This window comes from Anabrus simplex, chromosome 4 (assembly GCF_040414725.1).
Source record: "Anabrus simplex isolate iqAnaSimp1 chromosome 4, ASM4041472v1, whole genome shotgun sequence".
In the NCBI taxonomy this organism is placed as follows: domain Eukaryota; kingdom Metazoa; phylum Arthropoda; class Insecta; order Orthoptera; family Tettigoniidae; genus Anabrus; species Anabrus simplex.
In genome coordinates this window covers 285,675,970-285,697,766 of record NC_090268.1, presented here as the reverse complement: position 1 = coordinate 285,697,766, position 21,797 = coordinate 285,675,970, and the positions used below count along the sequence as shown (strand labels likewise).

The window sequence follows — 21,797 nt, the reverse complement described above, 5'->3', positions numbered from 1 at the left end:
GTCGAGAATTTTAAGCATAGTTGTTCATTCTTCTGGCACGGGGACTGCGTGTAGGCCTATGTGCCGTCTTCATTATCAGTTCATCCTCACCATGACGCGCAGGTCGCCTACGGGTGTCAAATCAAAAGACCTGCACTGAGCCTCTCCGAAGGCAACACGGCATTATTATTATTATTATTATTATTATTATTATTATTATTATTATTATTATTATTAGTTCACTTGTAATATTCCTTAAATGAACTACGTGACGAGTTGGGAAGTTTTCTATTCAGTGTTTCAAAATCCTCTGGGATTAACCTCACGATCCCGTGTGATGGATCATCTTATCGGAAAGTTTCTATATCTATTTCAATGGTAGAGCCTTTTCATTCCTGCTTTCTAACGGCGCGGCGCTGGCAGTGTCAGTCAGAGTATGGGAAGGTCACGGTTATACAGCTCGTGTGGTTCTCGAGGTCGCTCCACAGTGAGGTACAGTACGTCACGCTCCATTTCAGCCCTGTTGTCAGCAATCCGTGCTGGGCACCATCTTCAGATTCACTTTTAACTCGCGCCGAAGAGTCTTCTTCTCATCACTTGCTGCACTCCAGCCTCCCTGTGCGGATGACTCTCGGCGAGCTTCTAACAAGTGAGTACTCATTTACATTGGAACCATGTTTATTGGATTCAAAAGAGAGTGGGCACAAGTTATGTAGTATTAAATTTCCGATCATATGTCCGGCTCCATGGTTAAATGGTTAGTGTGCTGGTCTTTGGTCACAGGGGTCCCGGGTTCGATTCCCGGCAGGGTCGTGAATTTTAACCATAATTGGTTAATTCCGCTGGCACGGGGGCTGGGTGTATGTGTCGTCTTCAATCATCATCATCATTTCATCTTCATCACGACGCGCAGGTAGCCTGCGGACGTCAAATCAAAAGACCTGCTCCTGGCGAGCCGAACTTGTCCTCGGATACTCCCGGCACTAAAAGCCATACGCCATTTCATTTCATTTTCCGACCATATATGTCTTATACATTTTTACCGTACCGGCTATGATCACAGAGATATTCATGAATTTAGATTTTTGTTAGTAAGTCCATATCAGCGCCGAGTCACGAGAAAATGGGTAAACTGAATTTAATGAAAACCGGTATGTAAATTCGGAGAACAACGAACTCCAGTCTACACTATAAATAGTTTTATAAGACGCCCTATTATCATAGAGTTGAAAAAAAACGCAATTGATCAACAATGCCATTACATTGACCATTGTTTGTTGCGATGCGCTTTGTGTCTTCTGTTTCCACTCATCTCCGATAGATAGGATTACTACTGCGTACCGAGTTTTTTTCTAATTTGCTTTACGTCGCATCAACACAGATAGGTCTTATGGCGCCGATGGGATAGGAAAGGGCTGGGAGTGTGAAGTAAGCGGCCTTGGCCTTAATTAAGGTACAGCCCCAGCATTTGTCTGGCGTGAAAATGGTAAACCACGGAATATCATCTTCAGGGCTGCCGACAGTGGGGCTCGAATCCAGTATCTCCTGGATGCAAGCTCACAGCTGCGAACTCCTAACCACACGGCCAACTCGCTCGGTCGTACCGATTGTAACAGCCTGCCTGAATATTGGCGGGAAGTAGATGGCGAGTTAGATAACTTTCTTCTTTAGCATGCCATTCCTCTGGTTCATAAATTCTTTGATATTACTGGTTCATCATAGCATTCGAGCTATTCAATCCCTACTCTGAGGCACTGATTGAAATGAGCAGTGTGTATATTTAACGGAATAATGGCAGAGGAGTGTTCACGGCTGACTGCGGCCTGGTCACTCAGCTCTGGAACTTTGGACTGTTAGATTGGCACCGTAGTACTCTTTGTTAAAAGTGATCAAATGTGCTCTTTTTCATTTAAACGAGTATTTTATATGATAACATTTCTTTTAATTGCTACGTTCCTACCGTCGTTTTTGTAATGACCTAGGCCTATGTTGACTTCAGTTAGGAAAACCACAAAGACAGTGTTTCTGAGAATTCCGTAGCGAAGCATGGGTACATCAGCTAGTAAACTTATAAAATACAACTAGATATCTGAAAGGAAAGAGTTTGATAATAATAGAATTGGATGTTTCGATGTATAAGAACATTATCACATTATTTCAAATCGCCTAAATGCATACTTAGTGTACCCATACTGGGTAATTTAGGGCAGCTATTACATAATTCGGTTTCACAAACAGATGTATAGATGGAATCGTTGGATGAGAACCGCCAGAAGTCACTTACCAGGCTTGAAGTCTCGTCCTCCCTACTTTCATTGCGTCACCGGCTGAACTCATAAAGCATACGGGCAATGGAATGTTCGAAAAAAGAAAATAGGCACTACATAAAATATAACGAAATTAGGATTCTCTATAATGTGAGAGGAATACACTAATATTATTCAATGAGAAGAATCTTCGTTGAAATATATTTGCTAAACATTTTATTATACTGATAAAATCACACGGCTGGTGCACAAGATGATGCCATATTACAACATATAAACAAAGAAATAATCAAGGCTGAAGTTATAATTATATATAGTATACCTTAACGTCCTTTTGGTTTATTCACAGTTGTAGTTGTTGCTTGGCATACCTTAAATCATTTGATTAATACGCACTGATACATGGATTTATTTATCTATAACTGATACTAAATGGCATCTATTACTTTAATAAGCTGATCATAAATGGATATTAAATGGCATCCATCCGGTTGATTAATTATCATAAATCATCATTAATCATCATTAATTATCATTAGTCATCATTAATCAATGTCTTTAATTAATTACACTACCCAGCATGATTTTTGCGGCAAAGCATCTGATACTTGATTTAAACCAAATAAGGCCTCCTGATTTCAGAAATGATGTTGGTTCTGTTGTATCACATTTAGTTTTCGTGTTATTTGCCATTTAATGTCTGAAAATGTGTCATTGCGGCACAGTGCTGCTTTGTGATAACAACAAATCGGCTGTTGTTAGAGTGGCCGTGGTTTGCTTAAAGGCTGTACTACTTCCTAACATAAACATTCTAGTTTCGATTCCTGTGGCACATTCCGTTTCACTAAAAGAAAATTATATCACAATGCAAACTGTTTTAGATAAAATCAAATATCATGAGCACCGGTGGGATGTGTGTAGTGACTTCAAGGTATGTGGTATTCTATTAGGATAACAAACATGCTACACTAAATTCCCTTATTTTTTATGTGAATGGGACAGCAGAGCTAAGAACAAACACTCACTTTCCTGGCCAAAGAGACAAGTTTTGACACCATGTGCGAAAAATATTACAAATGATGCCTTAGTTGAGCCACAAAAAATATTTTGCCACCACTACATATCAAACTGGGAATCATGAAGCAGTTCGTTAAAGCCTTGGACAAAAGTAGCCCCTGTTTCAAGTACACTGCAAGCAAATTTCCACATTTATCTAATGCAAAAATCAAGGAAGGCATTTTTAATGGGCCACAAATTAGAAAGCTTCTGAAAGACAGAAACTTTGAACAGGCGATGAATTGAATGCAGTGGAACTTTCTGCATGGAATTCAATAAGACACGTCATAATGAAGTTCCTATGAAATTTAAAGGATGAACAATACGAAACAATAGTGAAAACGATGTTGGATGATATAAAAGAGTTGGGGTGTAGAATGAGTCTGAAGCTGCACTTTCTTCATTTTCATCTCGATCAATTTCGGTAAAAACTTGGGGCTGTTAGTGAAGAGATGGGAGAGAGGTTCCACCAGGACATCAAGGAGGCAGAAAGAAGATACCAGGCGAGATGGGATGAACCAATGATGGCCGACTACGGTTGATGTTTGAAAAGAGAAGACAAACTTGATGCAGTCAGACGCTGGGCAGCCAAGCGTTCATTCCAAGGGGACATCTAGGACTGTTAAAGTTTATTTTGTTCACATTTATGAATTCATAAAGATACTGAATAAAAGTTACATTGTTTGCTTGTAAATCAGGTTTAATTGTCAAAATAAATTGATTTCATTGCCTCAGAGTTGTTTATTTATGTGTTTTGTGTAAATCAGTATTATATTACAATAAATGCTAAATAGTTCATTGTAATTTTATACTCGATAATTATTCATTGTATATTCAAGACAATATTCAACTCTTTCAAAATGTATAATAATACAAAAATTAGAAATATTTCCAAAATTATCAACATTTTTCAGTACTTTGTGTATGCAATATTCAGGTCTATATCTTATTTTGATATACCTATTGCGAGAAAACGTGACGTTATACGTAGAAGCGGACAAAGGATTCGTATTCAGCGACCCAAAATTAGTTAAGATCACCTATCACAGCTCTTGCCGCAAAAAGAAAGTTTGAAAATGCTGGGTTGTGTTATCATTAGTCATGATTTGGAATGGATTCGTATCACAAGTACATCTACTTTACACACGAGATTGTATCGCCGCATATCAAACACATGGTCTATTTGACCATGACAATTATATATTACACTGAACACATACTTGTATCCTGGGTTTACCTAACAAATTATATTCAAAGAAAAATCAGCCAACGCTGGAATCGAACCCATCACCATATAACACTTCGGGGAATAATAAAACACGTAAACACATTACATAGAAAAAATCAAACATATATCACACAATACATCTTGAAGATATGGCTTAATCAAGCCATAGCATCAGGTTAAATTCTTCGTTCCAACATGAGTTGAACTCAGGTACTCCAGCTTCCGAGGTAAAAAATGTAAAACTCCTATCACGAGCTAATTTAATGCGTAAAAATGGGAAGGGGTTTATCTTTCGCAAAATCATAAAATTATCCGCGTTACTCATAACGTATCATTATAATGGAATTGATACTGCATTGGCAAATGAAAGGGATCCTGCAGGTAAACATTAAGCTTGTTGGAAACGACACAATCTTCCTCAGACCCTACAAGTCCTTACGTCGTAAATCCGTCAACCATGACAATAGCTGTGTGTCCAGCTCTACGGTTACAAACACATTGTACTTCTCATTTCTTTCTTTCTTTCTTTCTTTCTTTCTTTCTTTCTTTCTTTCTTTCTTTCTTTCCTTTTCCTTTACATCATCGCGGCTCGTTCTCGAGTACGCATTCATTTGAGAGCCATTACTTCTTATTATTCGTTATCTGGCTATATATTCAGCCTAATTCAATATATCACAACAGCCGTAATTGTTATTATCTTTTACCATTCCAACATCTCAAAAAGTCTCACAAGCTTCACCTTCCTCACCATACCACTGAATCTCAAAACCATTCTATTAATTTACAGAGAAGACTCCATTCTTACAGGTTATATAATTCTTCTCGCATATATATATAATGCACACAATACCTCGGTTTGAACATCTACAATGATCATTTATTATTATATGGGATTTATAAATACCTGAATCACCTTGAAGCAAACATATAGTTTATATTCAAATTACTATGAAAATCTTTACCAGATAGTAACATTACGAAGAAATTATAAATTTAGCTAAAGCGCTATTCTTCTCAAAATACGTGCTTCATAGACACTAAGAATTTATGAGATCTATATAATAATTCGTGCAAATAAGCCTGCTAAATATCAATGATCATTCTTAAATCACCTGAAAACCCTAAATAAAATAATAAATAATCTTTTCCCAGTCACACGCGTATAGTGTTCCCTACATTTAATATGATTAATTATAACATTCTAATATTTACAAAATAAAAATTGCTACTGGCATGCAACTCTCGTGGTTTAATGTATTCAAATTAAATGTACTTATCAAATGCTGGGTATGGTTTGCCGTCATCTCGAGGTACACCTTAGATTTTTATTCCGTCATGATGAGTGTTCTTCTCTCCGATAGTTCTTGGTTCCTCTTCATACTAACACGATCCATGTCTCGAACTGTGGTGTTCTTAGTTGAGTCTCTGGACGTTCCCTGTAGAAATGACTGCAGGCACTTAGGCGCTATTCTTGTAGGCTCCAGATCTCGGGGTTCGGCGACCACTCACGAACATACAGGCAAAATGGGAAATCAGTTAGTAAACACTGTTTATGTACTTTCAAAGGAATCTACTGGTGATAAGATCCACTAATAACTTTAAATAGATGAATGCAAATAGTGGCAAGTTTGTAGAAATCACTGTTCATTTCCCCATTAATCACCCAGTCTATCACCACGAGTGTCCATGGAGTATGCAAACGCTAATTTTATCAGGAATAATTCTTTAATTTTACTGAACGTCACTCACTCTTAAAATGCTTTAGATCGGTCACTATTAATTACTGAACGTAATTAGCTGTCTCACTACCTCTAAATAACCTGATGCGTTTGCCCTTTCTCCAATGATTGCATCATGAGCCGCAACTGTCTGTAGTTGATATTTTAAAGATTAAATGTTAAGATAAGACTTCTATTTTCAATACTGTACATTATTTTGTACCACACGGCTTATTTCGCGATATTTTACATCGCGCTGATGTGTTTTTCTTCTATGACACAACACTTCATACACTGATATCCAGCTTCACTCCTAACGTGTGAGTACTGCGGCTACACAAATGACAATGGGATACTGTATCTAAGTCCTGGTTCTACTTATAGCATCCGGACTGAATGGTCGGGGGGGGGGGTAAATCATGCCCCTGGTTGAAATGAAGCTCCGGTAATCGGAATCTTCAGCGACGTGAAAACAATCAAATTATAGCTTGTGACCCCTGTTTTCTATTGATCTCTTATAAACCTGAAACGATCAGTGGATCATTTACAGTCTCAAAAGCGTCCTTTTAGAAATTCACGCGTCATGGTTCATCACGCAAGACCTCCCACTTTTTTCCACACGTTGTCAGATTTCAGCAGTCATCTTTAACCTGCGTCATTACCGATCCACTATTCAAGTATTGCATTTATATGCATCAACAATTAGCATCAAATACATCCATTCGAATGAGACCTGACTCATAAATTTCCAAAAATTATCTCAGATGAAGGTGTTCTTCTTCTTCCTATTTTTAATAAATTATGGTGAAGTCACACCAATGAATGCGGTGTTGAATTGGTAAAGGACATTTATTTCTGAGGGGTTAACACACCTTAATTCAGCCCGGTCTCCGATAACCTACATTTCCACGCGTAGCGTCATCTCTCCTTCTCGCTCGCTCGAAAAGAGAGCGCGATTTCAAGGTCCAGCGGTAATGCGCTATCCTTTTCTCCTTACAGCGCAGAAAACTGCTCCCTTCGGGCTGGAGTATTGCAAATCACATCCCGGTTCGGCATGTAGACTGCTAATTACTACATTATATGTCGCAGAATGTTGCGGAAAAAGGCATATATGATTGACTAAACCTCCTAACATGCCTATGGCATGGTGATGAACGGTCACAGTATAAATGCACAAGATTGTTTAGTTGTGTAAACTAATTACTGATTGTGAAAGTGAAAATGTCGTCTGAATGTTATAATTCTGTGTTGGATCATAATCACTGTATCTCCAGATTATCATCAATTCCAAACCACAGGAACGAGGTTTTCTCATCACAAAATTTCAACTGGGTTCGAACTTCGGCTTCCTTACTAAGAGGCCACAGGTTAACTACACGGTGGAAGGTAATAAATATTTGTGTAAGGCACAACACACTATAGAGATGGTGTAAAGTGAGTGATTAGGCGTGTGTAAATATGGATAGGGATGTATGTGAGAGTCCAAGCATGGGAATGTAGTCCGGGGTACACGTTTCCAAACGAGAACTTCTCGTCCGCCGTGTTAGAGAGAGAGAGAGAGAGAGAGAGAGAGAGCGAGAGCGCGAGAGCGAGAGCGAGAGCGAGAGAGAGAGAGAGAAAAAATATTTTCGATAGTTTACATGCCACTGAGGTTGAAAAGCCTCTTTATGCAGCGCCTACATAAAATTAGATGCAGGACTAGGAATATACTAAATAAATTAATGTAATATTACTGTAACGTAATTAAACCTAAATTTAAAACGTTATGTTAGGATTGTGCAGTCACACAAAAGGAAAAAGGAGCAGCTCGTGGTATTATATAGGCCTAAGTTCCTCGCAGGTACACTTTCCTCAGAAACAATTGAAGTTATAGATATAATGTTTGTTGTGGGTGTCCACAGTGTTTGTATCTGCATGTGAGCTGAATTATATTGTCATAATATAATTAGAATTAAGTCTGGTAAAATCTTAAGTGCGAGAAACATACACCACCATACGCTCACTGTTGTTGTTGTTTGTTGTTGTTGTTTGTTTGTTGTTTGTTTGTTGTTTGTTTGTTGTGGTGGTGGTGGTGGTGGTGGTGACTATACATGTACGGATACCAACTCTGCGGCTCCTTGGCTAAATAGTCAGGAGGCCTTTCGGTTCAGAGGGTCCCGGGTTCGATTTCTGGCCGGGTCAGGGATTTTATTCACGTATGGTTAATTCCTCTGACTTGGGTACTGGATGTTCGTGTTTATCTCAACACACTCTTTCCTACGTACGCACCACATTACTAACCAGCACAAGAAAGCGCATTAGTGAATACATTCCTACACGGACGTTTGGTGTCGTGCAAAGCATTCTGCCTTAAAACAGAGCCAGATCCACGAGTGCGACGTCATGGAAGAAGAAGAAGAAGAAGAAGAAGAAGAAGAGATGCCTAGTGGAGTTAAATCAAAATATACATGATTCACTAAGTTTGAAATTAAAGCAATATTTAAACTATTTCTGAACTACAAGAAATGAAAAATAGTATTATTTAACAGAATTGTGAGAAGAATCAAGCTTTCTCATTAAGAAACATAAGCTACGTGTCCTCAGCCCCTTGCATACTCCTTCAGGTCTGCTTTAGTGGTGGACAGTTTATATATAGTATTTGTAAAAGGGCGAAGGTTGAAGGCTGTAAAGATGTGTGTTGTCGTGCAAACAAAAGATTTGTTAAATTTAGTGGTACAGTTGATGAGAATGTTAATTGTCACATTTCAGGGTTAGACGGTCTAATTCCAGCTCACGTTCCCTATTAGTGGGTGAACAATCCAACGCTTAGTGAATGCTGATTCGCAATGGTGGGAAGAGCCGACATCGAAGGATCAAAAAGCGACGTCGCTATGAACGCTTGGCCGCCACAAGCCAGTTATCTCTGTGCTCATTGTAGACATCAATTGTGTGTTTGTGAAATGTAACACAGATATTCTGCCACCGACGTCTAGGTGTAGTGTAGTGGAAAATGCTGGTATTTTATCCAAACTCAATATCATAAGTACGGTTGTACATAATAATCTCAAAAAAACACTAATTGTCAGTTCATATCCATAAACACGAAAGAGTGCCAGCCTCCTCACTCCAAGTTGGCAGATTTGATCCGGCTCAGTCCGGTTCCGAAGGTGCGTAAATACACTAGCCTCGTGTTGCGTGACAAAATTCAGTCTCCTCGGCGTCTCCGAAAACATAAAATAAGGTAGAGGGACATGAAACCATTATTTTATGTATTTATTTATTTATTTATTTCGAACCCACCTCGTCTTCTACTATGAATTGATGTTAGGCCCCTCTAAACAACAAGCATCATCATCATCATCATCTACTATGAATTAATAAATTGTCAGTGGTCGCCTCTTTCAGTTGATATACCACTGGGCGGAAATTTCAACACAATCTTATCACTGTGTTGTCAATACCACAACAGGTGCAGATGAGAGGTATAAGCCTACGTAATATGAGAAAGAGACATGCGTACTCGTCAGGCGCGATACGGCACGTCGTAGTTCCAAGGCCACAGTACTGCTGAGAATTAGACCAGTCGTTCACTGGGCCAAGCGTGCCTCCAGTTGCTTCGGTCACACGGCCTTCCTAAAACAGAAAGAGGTAGAAAATTATAAATTTATCTCATAATTTATTTGCATCGTTGGTATAGCTTGTCAACAGGTAGTCTTTCTAAAGTCGACTGTCAAAAACTGAAGTTATATTAACAGTTATTTAATAATAATAATAATAATAATAATAATAATAATAATAATAATAATAATGAAGGCTTGTCCTTCAGCTTCCATATATAGGCTGGGCGTCATTGAAGAAGCATACTGATGTGAGCATGCATTCGGGAGATGTTGGGTTCGAATTTCAATGCCAGTGAGATAGCAGCTCCGGTCTAGAAAGCCAAGAACAACGACCAACAGGATTCGTCGCACTGACCATACGTCACCTCGTAATCTGCAGGCCTTGCGGTCGCTTGGTAGGCCAAGACCCGCCAGGGCTGTAGCGCCATGGGATTTGTTTGTTTGTTTTTGTCTGGTTTTAAAATTTATATGTAGGCCTACTGAGGCTTTATTCATTGTTTCGGTAAGATTGGATACGAGTCTAGGCATACATTTCTTAGTAATAATTTATACTAATTATTCTAGATTTTTATAGCGTTTGAACATCGCACTGGTTTGGCGGCTAGGGGTGCGGGTGGGAAGGAAGCGGCCGTGGTGTTAATGTACAGCTCTAGCATTTGCCTGGTGTGACAATAGGATAACTATGGAAAACCGTTGCCATGGCTACCGAGGATGGGATTCGAATTCACCACCTCTCCTTAAATGTTCGATAAAACAAGTTCCAAACATACATGATATTACTGATCTACTACGCAGTTAACAATAATAGTTCATTCTTACCCCCTTGTACAATGTTGCATAGGTGACTCAACTTACTTGGCTGTACGGTGGGTTGCAAGATCGTAAAACGATAAATATTTGAACTACAGTACTACCTGTATTACGAATATTATTTTCATCCCAACTGATATGGATATCACAGTAATAACAGGTTTCTCATATACAGTTGCATAGAGGGATGCCAATTACCACCATAACTGAAGACATCGTCACTGTCTTTTCACCGAAGTGGACAGGGTTCAAATCTCGGGAGATACTTGCGGGGTTCTGGAAATGAAAAGTAACACTCTTGTGGTTAGAGCACCACGTAAACTGGGAGATCCTTTCTCTGTGGTCACGATATCAATTGTCGCTTTTTTTTTCACTTTTAGAGTAATATCCGGAATGTTTGCCAGCCCATCAGATGAAGGATCAATTACAGTACTACTATGACTACTTGAGACTGTCGTATCTGTAGCACAAATTGGCCGACGCTGAAATTAGACTAATATTACTCCATAACCTATAATAATAATAATAATAAACTCTACAAGAATTTAGACAAAGATAGCCGAGTCATACACCCCCTCCCCCACCCCACCTATGATTTAACAAACATACAGGATTATCGGAAAGAACGTAAAGCGGGTAAATGAGCGTTGGTGGGTTGGTCAAACTGATAAATAATTCGAAAAAAGAATAATTCGATGTCTCGCACCGTTGTCATTTCATCAGCAGCTGAAGTTAACCAATCAGATCACTTCGCGGGCGAATTGAAATCGGCTTGTGAGGCGGTGTTGCTAAATCTTCATGTGTCTTAAGACCGGTTTGAAGGCACCAGTCAGAGAATAAAACTTCGCCCGGGGAGGGGTTTGAATACAGGCCTCAGAGCTGACAGGATCGCACCATAGCAAGTACGTTACAATGACACCGGTTGATACCAACGGTATGTTTGGGTTTATGCTGATTTATGCACATGGCTTTTTTTTCTAATTGGATTTACGTCGCACCGACACAGATAGGTCTTATGGCGACGATGGAATAGGAAGGGCTTGGAATGGGAAGGAAGCGGCCGTGGCCTTAATTAAGGTACAGCTCCAGCATTTGCCTGGTGCTAAAATGGGAAAACACGGAAAACCATCTTCAGGACTGCCGACAGTAGGGTTCGAACCCACTATCTCCCGTATGCAAGCTCATAGCTGCGCACCCCTAACCGCACGGCCACCTCGCGCGGTCATATGGCTTTCATGCCGGTCTTACTTAAGTCACGTGGAGATTTAGCTATACTGCCGCACAAGGCCCACTTGAATTCGCCCGCGAAGCGATCTAATTGGCAAAATTCAGGAGCGCATGACCTACATACAGAATATATTGCTAAAACTCTAGCTACCGGGCGAGTTGGCCGTGCGCGTAGAGGCGCGCGGCTGTGAGCTTGCATCCGGGAGATAGTAGGTTCGAATCCCACTATCGGCAGTCCTGAAAATGGTTTCCCATTTTCACACCAGGCAAATGCTGGGGCTGTACCTTAATTAAGGCCACGGCCGCTTCCTTCAAAATCCTAGGCCTTTCCTATCCCATCGTCGCCATAAGACCTATCTGTGTCGGTGCGACCTAAAGCCCCTAGCAAAAAAAAAAAAAAAAAAAAAAAAAAAAAAACAACAACTCTAGCTTGATCACTTGATTGCTGTAAAACTGGAAACTGCTGAATTTAATCTCTGTAAACAAAAGTTGTGCTGCGCACTGTGCAGTGAATTTTTAGAGACTGTATCCAACAACACAGTACACGTTCTTTAAAGGTATGAATTGCTGTCTTAGATCTTAGCAATCAATAATGACCACAAATACGTAACGTGTCCAAAAGACCTTGAGGAGTATTAATTCGTCTTTTTTCTTGCCGATACCGTTAGAAGTATGGAGGAAAGTGGAATGGCAGGTAAAGGAAAAGAGAGTGATCGGACCATTACCCAAAACCTGGAGTAATATATCATTGAAATGGGACTTTCCACTCTCACACGCTGCCGTGTTCACGGATCTTGTCAATGATAAATTGAAGTGTTTTAGGCCCGCCTCTTGTTCGACTCAGCGGTATCCAGACGACTTACACTGTGTGAACAACAAGACGGCAGATTAGTTATGCCTTTCACCAACAAAATGCAGATGTAAGGCGGTGGTGTTGGAGGTGGGACACGTTCGAGTTGGGGCCACGGTCACAACATTCCCCTGCACATTACCGTTGATCCTCGAAGGGTCGAAGTCTAGTTGCGCCTTTGTTCAATGGGGTAGGTTTCTCCATATCTTAATGTTCGGTCGCTCGTTGTTTTAATGCTATTTGTTCGGGGCGTCGATCTAGGAAGATCTTTTGCCCCTACTTGCACCATATGTGAGGAACCTGCGTGTATTATGTGAATGGCGGAAGTGATTTTTGAAGAAAGGAACGTTAAGACGACACAAGCACCCAGTCCCAAGGCCAGGGATATTAATTATTTACTATTAAAACCCCCTGACCCGGCCGGGAATCGAACCTGGGGCCGCCGGGTGACAGGCGGACGCGTTGCCCCCTACACCGCGAGGCCGGACATCGTTTTTATTTGAACGTCCTCCATAATATTAACAAGTATCAAAATGACATTGTAATATCAATTAAAGACAGTTATTGCCATTTAATGATTACCATAATAGCTTCTTAATTAAAACGTTTTTTTAACAAACATGAAGTAAGGTTAAAAAATTTCATTTATGATTAAACCATTATTTAATCACTAAACTTAACCTAACGGACTCTACACCGCATTTTAAAACTTATTTTAGAGCCTAACCGTATATTTTAACCGGTTTCCAAAACTTATTAGAACTGTATACGTATTTTAACTGATTTCCAAAAGTTGTGACTATTGACGGCAGTTCCATGGGGACAATCCGACCCTCACTCCAAGCTGACCGTGGGCCCTACTCAACATGCCTCTTGGTAGTGATTATTGTTTTAAGAGGAAGTACAAGTGGCCAACCTTAACCGTAACACTAATCAGAAGAGAAAATGGAAGAAGTCGAACACTTCGAAAAGTGAAGGCATCTGCAAAAGAAAGGGAAGGGCCACGCTTCCAAGTTGAGTCCCTGGTCCCCCCCCCTCCTCCACGCTTTAGTCTCCTCTTACGGCAGGCAAGGGATACCGAGTATGTTTGCTACCACCACCACCACCATGAGGTTGCAGAATGTAAGACGAACAGCTATTACTTAGTAAACCAAGCGAGTTGGCTGCGCAGTTTGAGGCGTGTAGCCTGCATTCGGGAGATAGTGGGTTCGAACTCCACTTTCGGCAGCCCTGACGATGATTTGCCGTTGTTTCTAATGTTCACGCCAGACAAATGCTGGGGCTGTATCTTAATTAATACCACGGTCGCTTCCTTCCGATTCCTAGTCTCCTCCTATACCATCGTCGCCGTAAGACCTGAATTAGAGCGACGTAAAACAAACAGGGTGGGGGGGGGGAGTAATTCTTGGCCACAAGTGGAGATAAAAATGTAAATTGAACATTTCCGTCCATCAAAAGGGAAGTGTCAGCGAGTGTGAAATAGGGCTTATAATCTGTGTACTTGTGGTTCCTGTAAATGTGGGGGTATTTGTAATTTAATTAACTAGAACTACAATTGAGAAGGGGTCGGCCTGAGTAAGTCTGTAGAGCAATGGTTTCTTGTACCCAAGTTGCGCGTTTGACCCCGGCCCAGTCCGATACAATTAGAAGATTTTCCTATACGCTAGTCTAGTCTTGGTAGATTTACCGGCACATAAATCACCTGTGGGACGAAATCCTGGAACCTCGACGTCCCCAAAAACTGTAAAGGTAGTTAGCGGGGACGTACAATTGATAGCAAAAACACTGAGATGGAAGCCGATGTGATTTATGTGTTATGTTTGTTATGTTCCACCATTCGCCTAGGCTTAAAATCGTGCTTGCATTCAGAAGATGGTGGCTTCTAGTCTCACTGTCGACAGCAGTGAAGATGCTTTTTCTCCATTTCACAGCAGGCAAATGCTGGGACTGAACTTTAATTAAAGTCACGGTTAGTCTCTTCCTTCCCAGTCTTGGTGTTTTTCTTTCCCATTTTCACAAAAAAGCTGTCTAAGTCGGCGCGATGTCAAACTTTTAGAAGAAAAAAAAAGTAATCTGGATCGTCCGGCTCAGAGCATCACTAAACCCGGTCTAAAATCGAGATAGACCAGAGAATAGAATCCTAGCCAACTAAGCGAGCCTCTACTATTTTCATTCCTATACTTCGATGGGATACAACGAAATGTTCGTATCACATCATGCCAACAGTGTTACGGTGAATAAGGGATTACTTCACTTTTTGTTTTTGCAAGTTGCTTTACGTCGCACCAACACAGACAGGTCTTATAGCGACGATGGGAGAGAAAAGGCCTAGGAGTGGGAAGGAAGCGGCCGTGGCCTCTATTAAGGTACAGCCCCAGCATTTGCCTGGTGTGAAAATGGGAAACCACAGAAAACTGCTGTTAGGGGCACGCGACTGTGAGCTTGAATCCGGGAGATAGTGGGTTCGAATCCCACTTTCGGCAGCCCTGAAGATGATTTTCCGTGGTTTCCTATTTTCACACCAGGTAAATGCTGCGGCTGTACCTTAATTAAGGCCACGGCCGCTTCCTTCCAACTCCTAGGCCTTTCCTGTCTCATCGTCGCCATAAGACCTATCTGTGTCGGTGCGACGTAAATCCACTAGCAAAAGATAATTATAAGTTCCTAGTTTTATTTTTAGTTACCGGTAATTTATTTCTAAGGTATAGTAAACGTGTGTCCTCATCTTGGGGTGGTGCAGCTCTTTTCAGCCCCCCCCCCGCCCCCCCCCCCCCCAATGGAGGTAAGCTGCATGTACCATTTCAACCACATACCAGCCCTCCTGCCATTCTTAAATTTCTGGCATTACCAGGAATCGAAACCGGGCCACCGAGGACGGCAGCTAATAACGCTAAACGTTACGCTACGGAGGCATACTTCTAAGGTATGAATTAAAGTCATATGATATAAAAGTGTTGGGCCTAATGCATAAAGAAATATATTGTCCGCAGTGCCATATGTTGCGGTTATATTTCCTTGAGTGGGATTTTATCCCTGACGTTCCTGAATCTATATTTTCCTCTTCCCGTTTCATAGATTATATATTTTTTTCTCTTTATTTGAAATGCAATCCACTACCTACGTCAATTAGTGAGAATACTTTTGTAGGTATACATAAAGGAAACAAACTTTCTTCACCTTACTCCTGATATTTCTGAAGTTGCTGAAGCCTTCCTGGTTCATTTTGTTTTTTTGTAGATGGTTTTGAAGATCTGATGCCGTTCCTGACATCGCATGATTATTATCCAGGTGAAAATTGAAACTACGGATCATCTGGGATTTGTTTTTGCTAGTGGCTTTACGTCGCACCGACACGGATAGGTCTTATAGCGACGATGGGATAGGAAAGGCCTAGGAGTTGGAAGTAAGCGGCCGTGGCCTTAATTACGGTACAGCCCCAGCATTCGCCTGGTGTGAAAATGGGAAACCACGGAAAACCATCTTCAGGTCTGCCGACAGTGGGATTCGAACCCACTATCCCCCGGATGCAAGTTCACAGCCGCGCGCCTCTAACAGCATGGCCAACTCGCCCGGTCATCTGGGGGGAAAATCAGTAGCAAATGAAGAAACAGAGTGGCATTTAATACCATTTATATTCTTAAAAAGTTAATAATAATAATAATAATAATAATAATAATAATAATAATAATAATAATAATAATAATACATTGTGTTAATATCGAAGATTTAACCAGAAAATTTAAACGAATATATAGGTCTATTCATTGTGATATCAATACATGTATTATGACAAGTACAGTATGACAAATGCTAATCATAGTTGGATTTGATAAACATAATTCCATTACGACTAAGCATTATAATCTTCATTTTTTCAGAGGAAAGACTAAATCCTATCAGAGCCAAGATAGTGCCTGACGTTTCATTTTCTACGGCTGTGATTTATCCTTCAATGACGAACGTTGAGAAGATATTTCAATGTGTAGAACAGTTAGATGACCTCTGAAACGCGAAGTAGAACAACAGATTTCGCCGAAATTTAGCAAGATGTCACATACAGGTGACTCCAGCTCTTCTAGTCTGCGTTAAGTATCACAGATGGCCTCGGCGTGGTAATGGCTGTCCCAGGTGTTATAGTGCTACCGATATCACCTCTATCTTTCGAATGTTGAGTTTCTGAATTATGTTTGTGGACCTACAGCCAGGATGCATTCAGCCTTGGGAATACAACGAAGGAGAAAAGCGAGTCAAAATATCATTCAGCCATTCTTTGGCTCCCCGTGGTTTCCAATTCCATTTCTAACCAAATGCTGAGATGGCACAACCATTTCAAAAGAAGGCAAGTATGTAGTTTTCCGTAACTGTTAATATCGCGATCATACCCGCGGGACCTCCAGTTTTACGGGAAATCCGGACCAGAGGGACGTGACTGTTCATTCCAAAAACCCGTATACATTGCCAAAGTTTCGAACATGTCCGCCTTGATGAGAAGCCAATGACTACGCAACACGGCTGCCACGCCTCCACAACCGCCCCCTTCCCATTACTGGCCCCAAATTAGAAACGATTACATAAACGAGTATAAACACAAACTATCAGAATTTACGTGCACGAAGTACACGTGGTTGTTGACCGTGATGTTTTACGTCGCAAACATAAAGCAGCGATAGAAATTTCATTAAAGGCACCTTGAACCGAGCAAGTTAACTACGTGATTTCGGTCGCATAGCTGTGAGCTTACATTCAGGAGACTGTGGGTTCGAATCCCACTGTCGACAGCCCTGAAGATAGTTTTCAGTGGTTTCCCATTTTCGCACCAGGCAAATACTAGCGCTGTGTGTTAATTGATATTGGTACCTTACAATTAGTGTGGTGGTTCTCAACGCCACACTGATTGTAAGGTACCAAGTGACCAGGCGAGGTGTGCGAACTGTCAAGGCAGCCACGCCGCCTCATTCCCTGGTTGTCCCTTTCTCTAAGAGGCAATTAGAGCACACTACAGGCACGCACAGCAATTAAACACACGCACAAAACCTCTTCAACTCTTAAACCTCAAAATATCTCCACTCTCGAACCCAGGCCCTCCTACAACCGCCCCCACGCATCAACCCACCCAAGATACCTCCACCCACCTCCAAGTACTTCTCTTAAAACTACTCTCACCTGAACTCTCATCACTTTTACCCACCCTGTCTAACAGAACAGCTCATAATGCATTAACCCCCCCCCCCTACCATGCACAATCGCGCCAAGAAAACGTAGGCCAAAGCTCTCGCTTCCAATTACCATCTAACGTCTTTAAAAAGTACTGGAACTCGAGTACAGTCGAGGCGGAGTGCCACTAGCTGCAATTCACAAGTCTAGCATTTTTCAAAATATTAAGATGCGACTACAATATACGATGCAGCGTTCCAAATTTCCAAAAGCAACTTTATGCTAGGTAAGCCCTGCATGGTCAGCTATACAGGGCAAGCCACATCATATACTTAAAATGCTGTGCTGGTTATTTTCACTGAATGAAGCTAGTTTTCCTGGTCACAAACAAGTTAATTTAGAAACACACTATACTTAACTCACACACACAGAAAACACAAACACATATATCAGTACCATAGTTAAGCAACATTAGGCGTTGTCACCAACTGGATGAGTGGCCAACATTCATACTTCTACAAATCACTAACACTGCATACAAAATCACCTAAACTGGATAAAAATAAATGTTTGAACATACAACAGTCTACAATTACTACAGTCCAACAGAGGAGCTCCGGTTTCTCAGAGAGATAGGTGGAACATACAGAAACCAAGGGAAGGAATATGTGATACCATCCTGAATCCTGGGATAATTAAAATATATATTTCTGGGTGCCCAAAGAATCAGAAAAGGTGTTGATAGAGAAATGGATCTCCATCCCCAGCAGCGTAGAAGAATGAAGTATTTACGTTTCGATCAGTAAGTAATATAGTAATTAAGGTCACGGTCGCTTATTTCCCAGCCGTAGCCCTTCCCTATGCAGTCGTTATCAACACGCATATACGCGCACAACCACCACCATACACTCTACCACACAGGCATCACAAGACGCACATACTTGCGTAGAAAATGTCAAGGATTGTTGACAAAAATATAAAGGACTTTCGAAACTAATTGTGGAGGGACCCACGTTTTGAGTCCTTTTTTGTTTACTGTTACTTCGTTAAGCTGCTCCTTTCTTTTCCTTCCACCGATCTTCTTTAGTATCGTACTCTTTCGAAAGCTCTGTTCTAGTGTAATCCGTGCTTATGATGCCTTTCAATTTTATCTTCGTTCTTCATGACTTTATGCACGTATTAATGTTAACCGAGGGCATTTTCAACATTCCATGTAAGAAAGATTTCTTCAAATCAAAATACTTCATTTACAAATGAGGTCTCTACCTCGGTGGCAAATGATACACAAAAATACATTGTTCTCAACAATTAGATTTTAAATTAAAAAGAAAATACATTTTTCCTAAAATACAGTATTATACAATTTACATTAACAATTTTTTCTATTAAACACAAAGCTCATCCTTAATAAATGTATAATATTTGCAAAATGCTACTCATAATACACTGACTGACAGAGCAAATGCAACACCAAGAAGGAGTGGTCAGAACTTTATGCCAATTGCAGGGTAGACTGACGTCACTGAGGTATGCTCATGATGTGAAATGCGCCGCTGTGCTGCGCACGTAGCGAACGATAAATGGGACACGCCGTTGGCGAATGGCCCACTTCGTACCGTGATTTCTCAGCCGACAGTCATTGTAGAACGTGTTGTCGTGTGCCACAGGACACGTGTATAGCTAAGAATGCCAGGCCGCCGTCAACGGAGGCATTTCCAGCAGACAGACGACTTTGCGAGGGGTATGGTGATCGGGCTGAGAAGGGCAGGTTGGTCGCTTCGTCAAATCGCAGCCGATACCCATAGGGATGTGTCCACGGTGCAGCGCCTGTGGCGAAGATGGTTGGCGCAGGGACATGTGGCACGTGCGAGGGGTCCAGGCGCAGCCCGAGTGACGTCAGCACGCGAGGATCGGCGCATCCGCCGCCAAGCGGTGGCAGCCCCGCACGCCACGTCAACCGCCATTCTTCAGCATGTGCAAGACACCCTGGCTGTTCCAATATCGACCAGAACAATTTCCCGTCGATTGGTTGAAGGAGGCCTGCACTCCCGGCGTCCGCTCAGAAGACTACCATTGACTCCACAGCATAGACGTGCACGCCTGGCATGGTGCCGGGCTAGAGCGACTTGGATGAGGGAATGGCGGAACGTCGTGTTCTCCGATGAGTCACGCTTCTGTTCTGTCGGTGATAGTCACCGCAGACGAGTGTGGCGTCGGCGTGGAGAAAGGTCAAATCCGGCAGTAACTGTGGAGCGCCCTACCGCTAGACAACGCGGCATCATGGTTTGGGGCGCTATTGCGTATGATTCCACGTCACCTCTAGTGCGTATTCAAGGCACGTCAAATGCCCACCGCTACGTGCAGCATGTGCTGCGGCCGGTGGCACTCCCGTACCTTTAGGGGCTGCCCAATGCTCTGTTTCAGCAGGATAATGCCCACCCACACACTGCTCGCATCTCCCAACAGGCTCTACGAGGTGTACAGATGTTTCCGTGGCCAGCGTACTCTCCGGATCTCTCACCAATCGAACACGTGTGGGATCTCATTGGACGCCATTTGTAAACTCTGTCCCAGCCTCGTACGGACGACCAACTGTGGCAAATGGTTGACAGAGAATGGAGAACCATCCATCAGGACACCATCCGCACTCTTATTGACTCTGTACCTCGACGTGTTTCTGCGTGCATCGCCGCTCGCGGTGGTCCTACATCCTACTGAGTCGATGCCGTGCGCATTGTGTAACCTGCATATCGGATTGAAATAAACATCAATTATTCGTCCGTGCCGTCTCTGTTTTTTCCCCAACTTTCATCCCTTTCGAATCACTCCTTCTTGGTGTTGCATTTGCTCTGTCTGTCAGTCAGTGTATCTTCTGTAACTTACACACTAAATCAACTCATATACAGTATGTGGAATCTCTTCAAAAATTACTATGAAATTGCTGTAAGATTTAAATGTGCATTGCCTTTTTTCAACCCATTTTAGTACCTAACGTGACCTGCTGCGTCTTAACCAGAGTTTCAAACGATATGCTGGTACGTTCTGTTTATGTGTTTTTCCCATGATCTATGTACTATGTAGAAGGTGTAGATAAAAAAGGAGTCTAACATAAGGTGTCTCCTGACCCTAGTCTGTGTTTTCCGTGGTTTCCCATTTTCACACCAGGCAAATGCTGGGGCTGTACCTTAATTAAGGCCACGGCCGCTTCCTTCCAACTCCTAGCCCTTCCCTGTCCCATCGTCGCCATAAGACCTATCTGTGTCGGTGCGACGTAAAGCCACTTGCAAAAAAAAAAATTAGTGCAAGTGGACTAGGCAAAAGGGTCACTGAATGGGTGGCTATATTTATAGAAAATAGATCTCAGAAAATTAGAGTAGGCGAAGCTTTATCTGACCCTGTAATAATTAAGAGGGGTAATCATTAAGAGGGGATTCCCCAAGGCAGTATTGTTGGATATATATAAATAATCTGAGTAAAGAAGTAGAATCAGTATTCAGTATAGAGCAATACTCGTAAATAAGTTACAAGATTGTGAGCAACTGTAAAATGACCTCAATAATGTTATGAGATGGACAGTACCCACTATTATGATGACAAACGGGGTTAAAAGTCAGGTTGTGAGTTTCAAAAATAGGAAATAGGAAAAGTCCTATCTACGTTGATGGAGTGAAAGTTCTTTATGGGAATCATTGTAAGTACCTAGGTGTTAATATAAGGAAAGATCTTTCTGGGGAAATCACATAAATGAGGTTGTAAATAAAGGGCACGTGGTTATGAGGGTGTTTAGGACCTTTAGTTAGGATGTAAATGAGAGGGCACATAAGTCTCTGGTAAGACCCCAAATGAGAAGCTTATTTCCAAAAGGTACCAAATCCAAAAAGTAATATTTTACAGGAGAGAGGAAAAACG

At 41.5% G+C, this 21,797-nt stretch overlaps 1 protein-coding gene across 1 annotated transcript in view; it reads left to right on the top strand.

Moving 5' to 3' along the window:
* Positions 1 to 583: 583 nt before the first annotated feature.
* The window catches only part of LOC136871886 (myosin-IIIb), a 320,961-nt gene continuing 299,747 nt past the window's right edge, over positions 584 to 21,797 (top strand). Inside the window, exon 1 of the mRNA XM_067145555.2 lies at positions 584 to 628. The gene's annotated coding sequence lies outside the window, so the exon portion shown is untranslated. The remainder of the gene's footprint in view (positions 629 to 21,797) is intronic.